Source organism: Sorex fumeus, unplaced genomic scaffold, assembly GCF_029834395.1.
Source record: "Sorex fumeus unplaced genomic scaffold, SorFum_2.1 ptg000034l, whole genome shotgun sequence".
NCBI classification, from domain to species: Eukaryota; Metazoa; Chordata; class Mammalia; order Eulipotyphla; family Soricidae; genus Sorex; species Sorex fumeus.
The window spans coordinates 39,567,095-39,579,091 of NW_026606091.1; the positions used below are offsets into that span (position 1 = coordinate 39,567,095).

Here is an 11,997-nt window from a genome sequence, read left to right on the forward strand (position 1 = left end):
TCATACTTAGAATGATCGATACTGCCGATAGAGACACAATACTGCAAGCAGCAAGAGCAAAGAAGGAAATCACATACAAAGGAGCATCCCTTAGATTCACAGCAGACCTATCAGAGGAAACCCTACAAGCCCGAAGGCAGTGGCGAGATATAGTCAAAAAACTCACAGAAATGAATGCTTCCCCAAGAATACTCTACCCGGCTAAACTCTCCCTCAAAATCGAAGGAACAGTACACTATTTTATAGATAAACAGCAGCTCAGGAACTTCATAGACTCAAAACCAAACCTAAAGCAAGGCCTAAAGGGGCTACTATAAGAAAAGACAAACCCTACAACCACAACACACCCACACAGAAACATGACACAAAACCCCATAACCATTCTCTCTCTCAATGTCAACGGTCTAAATTCACCAGTTAAGAGACACAGAGTGGCAAAATGGATACAGAGACAGAACCCAACATTCTGCTGCCTACAAGAAACTCACCTCAACAGCCAGAGCAAACACAGACTCAAAGTCAAAGGATGGAAAACAATCCTGCAAGCAAACAACTCCCTCAAAAAAGCTGGGGTGGCCATACTAGTATCCGACAACATTAATTTCACCTTGAAAAAGATTAGAAGGGACAGTGAAGGCTATTTTCTCTTCATCAAGGGATACGTACAACAGGAAGAAATCACACTCTTAAATGTATACGCACCTAATGAGGGAACAGCTAAGTATTTAAAACAACTGCTAACAGATTTTAAGGATGACATCACTACCAGCACAATAGTACTTGGAGACTTCAACATCGCCTTATCACCTCTGGATAGATCAACACGAACAAAACCCAGCAAGGAATTATTGGCTTTGAAAGAAGTAATAGAAGAGAAAGGGCTTATGGACTTATACAGGGCTTTACACCCCAAAAAGAAAGAATACACATTCTTCTCCAGCGCGCACGGAACATTTTCCAAAATAGACCATGTGCTAGGACACAAAACATACCTCAACAGAATCAAGAAGATAGAAATAGTATCAGCCATCTTTTCAGACCATGATGCACTGAGGATAGAAGTGAATCACACACAGACACGGAGAACCAAATCAAACATCTGGAAATTAAACAACTCGATGCTGAACAATAAGTGGGTCAGGAACGAAGTCAAGGATGAAATCAAAAGATACCTGGAAACAAATGAGAATGAAGACACAAACTACCAGAATTTATGGGATGCAGCGAAAGCTGTATTAAGGGGAAAATTTATAGCTCTGCAAGCCTATCTTAAGTCGATAGAAACGATGCACATAAACAATTTGACCTCACAGCTCAAGACCTTAGAAAAGGATCAACAGAAAGAGCCTAAATCAGGCAGAAGGAAAGAGATCATAAAACTTAGAGCAGAAATCAACGACATGGAAAACAAAGAAACAATCCGAAAGATCAATGAAACCAAGAGCTGGTTCTTTGAGAAAATAAATAAGATAGATAAACCACTAGCAACACTCACAAAGAAACAGAGAGAGAGAACCCTAATAAATAGAATCAGAAATAAGAATGGGGATATCACAGCAGAAACTAAAGAAATTCAAGAGATCATCAGAGACTACTTTGAAAGTCTCTATGCCACGAAACACGAGAACCTGGAAGAAATGGATAAATTCCTGGATTCCTACCATCTCCCAAAGCTGAATCAAGAAGATATAGAATACCTGAATAGACCTATTCACATCAAGGAAATTGAAACTGTAATCAAAAGTCTTCCCAAAAACAAAAGCCCAGGCCCAGACGGATTTACTAGCGAATTTTTCCAAACATTTAAAGAGGACCTATTGCCAATTCTTCTCAAGCTTTTCCAGGAAATTGAAAAAACAGAAACTCCCCCAAATAGCTTCTATGAAGCCCATATCTCTCTAATACCAAAAGGAAACAAAGACACCACAAGAAAAGAAAACTACAGGCCAATATCCCTGATGAACACAGATGCGAAGATTCTCAACAAAATACTAGCCAATAGAATACAACCACTCATCAAAAAGATCATACATCATGACCAAGTGGGATTCATCCCAGGGATGCAAGGATGGTTCAACATTCGGAAATCAATCAACATAATCCATCATATCAACAAAAGAAAAGATAAAAATCATATGATCATATCAATAGACTCAGAGAAAGCTTTTGACAAGATCCAGCACCCATTCATGATAAAAACCCTTGCCAAAATGGGGATAGGGGGGACTTTCCTCAATATAGTTAAAGCCATCTACCACAAACCTACAGCAAACATCATCCTCAATGGGGAAAAACTGAGACCCTTCCCCCTAAGGTCAGGGATGAGACAAGGATGCCCACTCTCTCCACTACTGTTCAATATAGTACTGGAAGTACTTGCAATAGCGATTAGGCAAGAAAAAGATATTAAGGGCATCCAGATAGGGAAAGAAGAAATTAAGCTCTCACTATTCGCAGATGACATGATACTATACTTAGAGAACCCTAAAACCTCTACCAAGAAAGTCCTAGAAACAATAGGCTTGTATAGTAAAGTGGCAGGCTATAAAATCAATACCCAAAAATCCATGGCATTCCTATACGCAAATAGTGAAAGAGAAGCAAGTGACATCAAGAAAACAATCCCATTCACAAGTGTGCCCCAGAAAATCAAGTATCTAGGAATCAGCTTAACTAAGGAAGTAAAGGACCTGTACAAAGAAAACTACAAAATGCTACTTTAGGAAATAAAAGAGGACACAAGGAAATGGAAAAATATCCCCTGTTCATGGATGGGGAGAATCAACATCATCAAAATGGCAATACTCCCCAAAGCACTGTACAAATTCAATGCAATCCCTATAAGGATACCCATGACATTCTTCAAAGAAATGGAGCAAACACTCCTGAAATTTATATGGAACAATAAGCCCCCACGAATAGCTAAAGCAATTCTTGGGAAAAAGAAAATGGGAGGAATCAACCTCCCTAACTTCAAACTCTACTACAAGGCAGTAATAATTAAAACAGCATGGTACTGGAACAAAAGCAGAGCTGCAGACCAATGGAACAGAGTTGAATATACTGACATTTCCTCCCAAACATTTAATCATCTAATTTTTGATAAGGGGGCAAGAAAAGTGAAATGGAGCAGGGAAAGCCTCTTCAATAAACTGTGCTGGCAAAATTGGACGGCTACATGCAAAAAAGTGGGCTCAGATCTCTGCCTAACACCATTCACAAAAGTAAGATCAAAATGGATTTATGACCTCAACATCAGACCAGAATCCATAATGTTTATTGAAGACAAAGTCGGCAAAACTCTCCATGATATTGAAGCTAATGGTATCTTCAAAGATGTCATGCCACTGGCCGAGCAAGTGAAAACAGAGATAGACAAATGGGACTATCTTAAACTAAGAAGCTTCTGCACCTCAAAAGAAACATTGACCAAAATACAAAGACAGCCTACAGAATGGGAAAGGATATTCACCAAGTAAACATCCGACAAGGGGTTGATATCAAGGATATACAAGGTACTGGTTAAACTCCACAAGAAGAAATCATCCAACCCCATCAAAAAATGGGGTGAGGAAATGAACAGAAACTTTCGCAAAGAAGAAATTCGAATGGCAAAAAGGCACATGAGAAAATGCTCTACATCACTAATCATCAGAGAGATGCAGATCAAAACCACAATGAGATATCATTTCACACCACAGAGACTGGCCCACATCCACAAGAACAAAAGCAACCGGTGCTGGCGCGGATGTGGCGAGAAAGGGACCCTCCTTCACTGCTGGTGGGAATGCCGGCTGGTCCAACCCTTTTGGAAAACAGTATGGACGACTCTCAAAAAATTAGAATTCGATCTGCCATTTGACCCAGCTATAGCACTCCTGGGAATATATCCCAGAGAGGCAAAAAGGTATAGTCGAAGTGACATCTGCAACTGTTTGTTCATTGCAGCACTCTTTACAATAGCCAGAATCTGGAAAAAACCTGAGTGCCCAAGAACAGATGACTGGTTAAAGAAGCTTTGGTACATTTACACAATGGAGTACTATGTAGCTGTTAGAAAAGATGAAGTTATGAAATTTACATACAAGTGGTACTACATGGAAAGTATCATGTTAAGCGAAATGAGTCAGAAAGAGCGGGATAGACACAGAAAGATTGCATTCATCTGGGGAACATAAAGCAACAAAAAGGGAGAGTAACACCCAGGAATGGCTGAGATTAGTACCAGGAATTTTGCTCCATGAATGGAAGGACAGCCACAGGCTCTAGGTGAAAAGGAAGCTCAGATAGAGAAGAGAGTACCAAATGAAGGGTGTTATGAGGGCCCTCCCAGGGTGGGAGAAGCATGCTGAGAGTGGTCGATAGACCGAACATGATTGCCACTCAAAGCCTCTCTTGCAAAACACAGTACCCAAAAGAAGAGAGAGAGAACAAGGGGGAATACCCTGCCACAGAGGCAGGATGGGACGGGGGGGGGGATGAAGGTTGGGGGGGGGATGCTGGGACCCGTGGGGATGGATGACGGGCACTGGTGGAGGGATGGGCGCTTGATCATTGTATGACTGAAACCCAAGCACAAAATTGGTAAGCCTATAACTGTACCTCATGGTTTTTCACTAATAAAAAAAGAAAAAATAAATAAAAATAAAAATAAAAATAAATAAAAAATAAAATATAAAATCAGGGACCAGAGTGATAGTACAGCAGATAGGGCATTTGTAAAAAAAAATTAATAATTATAAAAATATTAAATCAATTTATGTTTTATAGAATAAGGAAATTATAATAGTACTTTTAAGAACCTAAAAAGACTGTATAGAAAATCCAAATTGAAATTACTTACTCCAAGTTTCAAATTTATTGTTCTTTCTCCTAGGCCAAAACTCATAGAGGACATAAACCAGCCATTTATCTCATAGACACTGTCCTAAACTTCTCACTGAATGATATCATTGACTATGTCTGTATCTAATTTCTATTTCATCCATTCGATTTGTCTCTGTAACATGAATTTCCTAAATGGTAACTTTAGTCCAAATTCTGTCTGACTTTACTAGTTTGTTTGGACTCTGTATGTGAGAATAGCAAGTATATCCATCTATGTATTTCCATGCATAAGGATGAAACTCAGATTGCATAAGGGCACACAATTGAAAAAAAACTCATTTAACCCAGTCATCTGAAAAACCTCATTTAACCTAATTACCACATTTCTAAATACAAACACATTCTGACTTACTGGGGACACAGAGCCTCAACATGAATTTTGGAGTACATAATAACGTAAACTGGAAGTAAATCATAAATAAACTTTAAAAACTATTACTTTTATAGCAGTGTTATTTATACATATATATAATTTTTAACATTCAAAACCAAATTATCTTAATTTATAGTCTTACTCCTACTGTTATAATCTAAAGTAAGACATATTTTATTATATGAAACTTATTTACATAAGAGTAAGACTAAATTCTGCAAAAAGCCATTATTTTAGAATTTCAGTGGTCAGAGTAGGAATACCTAAGTTCCACATTCTATGGCATAAAAATGTGAAACATTTACAGCGTTATAGTACATACTGACCAGTGAATGACTTAAGAGACATTAATGTTTAATGATATTAATCCCTATTAGTGATTAAGGTCACATAAAGAGAGTTTCTAATTAGCAATTTTTTTCACAACTGCTTTTTTTTTTTGGAAGACTACAGATGATAGTATTCAAAACGGGGATTAATCCAGAATATACCAAAGTCATAAATTGATAAATTTCTTGTGAATCTACAGCTGAGGGCTTTAGGTACATAGAGAGAGCTGTCCCATAAAACAAAACCACCACAGTCAGGTGAGCTGCACATGTTGAAAAGGCTTTGCTTCTACCATCTACTAAGTTTATTCTCACGATGTTGGAAAGAATGAATGCATGAGGTACATATAAGGAGCATGGACATGGGGAGAAGAAGGATGCTGAGTACAAATATAAACTCTACACCATAGAAGTATCTACAAAAAACAGTTTCAAGACAGTTAGAATTTCACAAGTGAAATGATTGACAGATAATTGTAACACAGACATTGTTCCTACCAAGGCTGTAAAGCAGCCTGTCACCCAGGAACAAGCAGCAATCTCCACACAAACTCCCTTGCTCATGATGATAGGATATCTCAGAGAGTCGCAGATGGTCACATATTGACCATATACCATCATAGACAGAGGCACACATTCACAGGAACCCATGGCAAGAGAGAAGTGCATGTGAGCAGCACATCCTGAGAATGAGATAGTGTTTTTTTTCTGGAAACAACGTTTGCCAGCATTGGAGTGAGAGGAGAAGAGGTATACCAGATGTCCAGAAAAGAAGGAAGAAATACATGGGTGTATGCACGTGGGTATCCAACATATTGATCGAGATCAGAATAATATTGCCCAGCAAAGTGATCATGTACATAAGTAGGCACAGCACAAATATGATAATCTCAACTTTGGGATAAATAGTAAATCCCATAAAAATGAAATTTGAAATGATCATCCAGTTTTTCTTGGTTATTTTATTCTTTCTTGTTTCTCAGTAACAGTAAAATAAAAGTATATGTTCTTTATATTTAAAAAAATTCATAGTATATTTCAAAGGTATTATGAGCTATTCTAAAGAAAAAAACCTCAATATTATTTACAATATCACATAATTCACTTATGTATTCATCATTTCCAAAACCTTAATTTAAGGTTATGAGATTCTACAGTTATAAGAAATAAGATATGTTCTCAAACAAAAAGAAAGTACAGTTTATACTAAAATTAGTTTGTCAGTTGTATTAAGAGAACACAGAGTAAGAAACCAAACTGTCTACTGAGGGTTTCTAATCAATTAGAATTTGCAATGTGCCTAATTAAAAACCAAGTATGCTGAGTGAAGAAATTTTTTATTAATTTGCAATGAAAAAGGATTTTCATATCATTAATTAAAATTTAAAAATTCATATAACTAGGTGGATATATTTTACATAAAAAATATCAGTAACAAACACTAAGAAGATTGCCAGGAGACCATTGACTTCACTACCTCTCAATATGTCCTGAAGATGCTATTTTGAACGTAAAAATTATCTTGAACCCACTTCTTTCTTAGAAATCATTTTCAAGCTTTTATACTTTGTGATTTAAGTCACACTGATTACAAACTATGCTACCATCAGTTACTATGAATACATGTTTAATCACTACTCTTCTAGATAAGAATGATATACAGGGGCTTCATATTCTGAGTTTTTCCTACCTCTCATATATATTTGCTCAGCACTCTACATTTTCTATTCTGAAATAGCAATCACTTATCATTTTTGTACTGAGTATTCTTATTCATTTACCTTGCTTTTAACATTTTATATTTTTAATATATAGGGGTTCTTTATGGTTACCGTCACTTTAATTAACATCTGCAATCTTAACTTAATATTTTTCATATAATCTTTATGATCTTCAAATTGTGTGAAATGTCTAAAATATGAGCTCCTCCTTTGTATATAATATGTCACTTAGTCAATGACTGCTCTCTTGTGCATATCTCTATCCCTCCCACCACTAGACTATCAACTAAAAGAATTTATTCCCCAAAGAGCATCAAGACGATAATTTGCATTTAGATTTTTAATAACACATTGCTACCTTCCATGCAGTACTCTTTAAAAATAGGCAAAAATGAATAAAATGTTGTTATACATTTCTAGCAAAAAAAAAAACCCAAAAGCTTCTCAATTTGTCATTGTAAATGAAATCTTCACTATAATGCTAAAGAGATAGTTGAATGGAAGAGAAAAATAGACTCAGTTCATAGATCCTACTTACTAAAGTTAGTAGAAAAGAGTTAAATGATCATTAATTCTCCTTAAAAACATATAAATAGGGGCTGGGGCAATAGTACAGCAGGTAGGGTATTTGCATTGCACGCAGCTGAGCCAGGGTTCGATTCCCAGCATCCCATACGGTCCCCTGAGCACCACCAGGAGTAATTACTGAGTGCAGAACCAGGAGTAGCCCCTGTGCACTGCCGGGTGTGACCCAAAAAACAAAATTCAATTCAATTCAATTAAAAAATAAAAACATACATATGGTTCCTCAAAAATTGTTCTTGATAGGGAATGGGAGTACTGTCTTCAGAGTGGGATTTCGGGCTCTAAATCCAACCATGCTGCTCACTTACTGGTATGAAAAATTAGTCAAGTCACTTAGCCTTTTTGAAACACTATTTCATAAATCTATCACTGTAGCACTATCATTCCGTTGTTCCTAGATTTGCTGGAGCAGGCACCAGTAACGTCTCCATTGTGAGACTTGTTGTTAGTGTTTTTGGCATATCGAATATGCCATGAGGAGCTTCCAGGCTCTGCTGTGAGGGTGGGATACTCTCGGTAGCTTGCCACACTCTCTGAGAGCGACGGAGGAATCGAACCCAGGTCGGCCGCATGCAAGGCCTCACTAGGTGTGGCCCTTAACAAACAGAGAACAACTCAGTAACCTGTACCCTTCTCATAAGAAATTAAAATTTAAAGCCCAAATTCATAGTCTAATATAAAATACTTTACTGATTTTTTTTTCCTCCCGTTGATCATCGATTTGCTCGAGCGGGCCCAGTAACGTCTCCATTGGAGACTTTGTTGTTACTGTGTCTGGCATATCCAATACTCTCGGTAGCTTGCCGGGCTCTCCGAGAGGGGCAGAGGAATCGAACTCGGGTCGGCCATGTTGGCCGCGTGCAAGGCAGACGCCCTACCCGCTGTGCTATTGCTCCAGCCCATTTTGCAGAAACTTGACCTCTAAGTTTAACTTTGGTCTCCACATACCACCACACCAGAGTAGTTTCTGTCATTTCTTCCCCATCTATCACCAGAATTTTATACTCTAGTTTTGACTTCTCTTGACATGACTTTTCTCTTCTCTCTTTATTACTGTTGGGTAACATTGCTTTGTCCTTCAAGAAGCTTAGGTTTTATCTGGTTACACCCACCACAGTGCTCCAGAAGCACTTCCACTTCCATTGTGTTTATCTGTAAACAGTCTTCCCTATGCTCTCCCACCCAGTTAATCAGCTTTCCCCTTAATCAGACTTTGTTAATTTGTAAGATCAGTTTCCCAGAAATCTATGATTTTATATGTATGAGTGAAATATTGCCTTTCTCTTCTCCTTATGCCTTATGAACAGTTTACTTTAAAGTAATATCCTTTTGTATAGATACAGAAAGACCGTTAACATTATGCTTTGTAATTTAGGATTTGATTGGCCTTGAATATTATTCACTCCCGGGCATCTGCTTTCTCGACTTAAGCCTCAGTTGCCCTTAGTTCCTAACACCCCAAAAGCAGGGTCCCGACGAGGGACTGAATGGACCCAGGGCAAGCAGTGAGCTACCCTGGCAGCGAAATGGGCCAGGCCAAAGTGCCACGATTCTTAACTATAAGTTAAGAGTTTGATCATGGACAAATGCTGTCATGATCCAACGTAACGACAAGACTAGGATCCTGCTAGGGGTGGGAAAGACTATCTGGCCTGAGCACCGCAGTCTGAGATCAAGATGGCCCTAGGAGAGCAATTCTATAAGTTTAAGATATTTCTTACTGTATCCATACAAAATGATTTATATAATATTTTATATGCTTGTCGGACAAGGAGAGGAGAGGCACGCCCATGGAATTCTGCTCTAGGGTGGGTCCTCCTGCTAAGGAAGGATCTGTCCTAGGAGCGGTCTTCCCTGAGGCTAAGATTTCTACCCCTGTTGATCTCCACCCCTATTGATTGTGACCGCACCTATGTAATTGTTTTTCCCCAATTCCTCAGAGAGAGAGAATTTAACGATACTGTAGGAGCAGGCAAGGGGGAAGGAGGAAGAGAGTTCAGAGAGGCAGAAGGAAGAAGAGAGTTCAGAGAGGATCAGAACCCAGACTCCAGAGAAGGAGGATGAAGGGGAATGGAGAAGGAGAATGAAGTAGCTGGGGGAGGAAGAATGGGGGCGGAGATAGAGAGACAAGGGGAGAAGAGGAAAGAATCAGAATATACTACGACTAATACCTACCAGCCTGGCCCTCGTCCCTTCCTCCGCCTGACCATCGCCATCGACCTCTCCGGGGTGGTAGAAGGGTGAGACTACCGAACGCGGGTGGCGGAGAGATAGAGCCGCCGCCGTGTGGGTGCCGTGCCCCCCAAGTTGTGTGAGTTTACACAATTACCTTTTGTCTCACTTTAATAACAAAACTATAGAGTTTTTCCCTTTTCTCATACATACTGAGTTCTCATTTATGCTCACACTACATATTTTTCAGTCTTACCTACCCATGTGATGGTATCTAGATGTCTTCTCTAAAATGATTTCAATTACAATGTTAAAATAAGTGTTTTACAGAACACTTTACTCCTTTTCTGTCAAATTCACTATATCAAGAGAACTGGGGGTCCAACATTCTCACTTTAAAGTTGAGATACTTAAAGGGTTTTATGACTTGTCTGAGATAATTGTGAAAATTTGGAACATAGAGTCAAACGTTCTATGCCAGATTAAGTACTTATTTACTTAATTCAGTATTTGTCCCACTACTTCATACTTCTCTTGAAAGTAAAAATCACTATTTTGTTTCCCCCCTGTCCCTACAAGACCCTGAGTTGCTGTTCACGAATGAGCCCTCTGGCTGCTGATCCAGCTGCTCATTGATCCCAGAGACTCAGAAACAAAGCTTGGAACCCAGCGACTTTTGGTAGAAATGCATTTAGACTACGCATTCGGTTTCCAATGCCTGCCTACTCCAGGTGGGAATGAATTTTGTGCCTTAGCTGTTTCTCCTGGAGAATCAGTCACCACTGCCATCTTCCAGAGGCCTAGGGATAGCCAGGAAGGGACCCATAGTGACGAAGAATGTGGGGCCTCATAGGAGGGGGATGGAGCTGACCCTCCTCCCCACTCCTACAGAGACCCCGAGTTGCTGCCCACAAACGAGCCCTCTGGCTGCTGATCAAGCAGCTTATCAGCCATGATCCCAGTGACTCAGAAACAAGGCTTGGAACCCAGCAGCTTTTGGCAGAAATCCTTCCAGATTTAATTATTAAAACTTCAGAATTCCAAAATCATATGCAATTCATAATCAGCAATAGAAAACAAATTGTCAAATGTTGCCTTTTTGGCAGATCTGAGTGTTGGGGTAAAATACCAAATAATAATGTTGGGTTTGGTGTAGAAATATTGAATGTAATTGAAGTAGCGAGAGTAATGTGGAAATTGTCTGCCACCCAAGTAGGGGAGGGGGGTGGTATGCGGGGGGAAACTGGGGTTTTTGGTGGTGGAAAATGTGCACTGGTGAAGGGTCAGATGTTTCATCATTGTATGACCTAGACTTGAACCGAAAACTTTGTGACTGCTCTCATGGTGTTTCAATAAATATATATATATATATATATATATATATATATATATATATATACTGGGCTGGAGCGATAGCACAGCGGGTAGGGCATTTGCCATGCACGCAGCCAACATGGCCGACCCGAGTTCGATTCCTCCACCCCTCTCGGAGAGCCCGGCAAGCTACCGAGAGTATCTCACCCGCACAGCAGAGCCTGGCAAGCTACTCGTGATGTATTCGATATGCCAAACACAGTAACAACAAAGTCTCCAATGGAGATGTTACTGGGCCCGCTCGAGCAAATCGATGAACAACAGGAGGATCGTGACCAGATATATATATGCTATACAAGTACAAAAAAGAAAAAGAATCACTATTTTGGCCTATTGATTTAGCTAGGTATCATTGACATATGTATAAATCTAAGAACACAGAAGCAGATCAATACTGTCTGATCCCATTTTCCTCAGTACATGTGAGATCTTCCTCTTTTTGTTAATTTATATGTCAATATTGAAAGTTAAAGTTAATCTTCAGCAAGGTCTTTCTTTTCAATCTGGTCAGCACTCAAAGGAGCAAAATAATCTGAATTTTGTAATTATGAAAGAA

The 11,997-nt window shown here is 39.0% G+C and overlaps 1 pseudogene; it reads right to left on the reverse strand.

Moving 5' to 3' along the window:
- Nucleotides 1-5,623: 5,623 nt before the first annotated feature.
- Nucleotides 5,624-10,893, reverse strand: LOC130026647 (olfactory receptor 13F1-like; annotated as a pseudogene).
- Nucleotides 10,894-11,997: the final 1,104 nt, after the last annotated feature.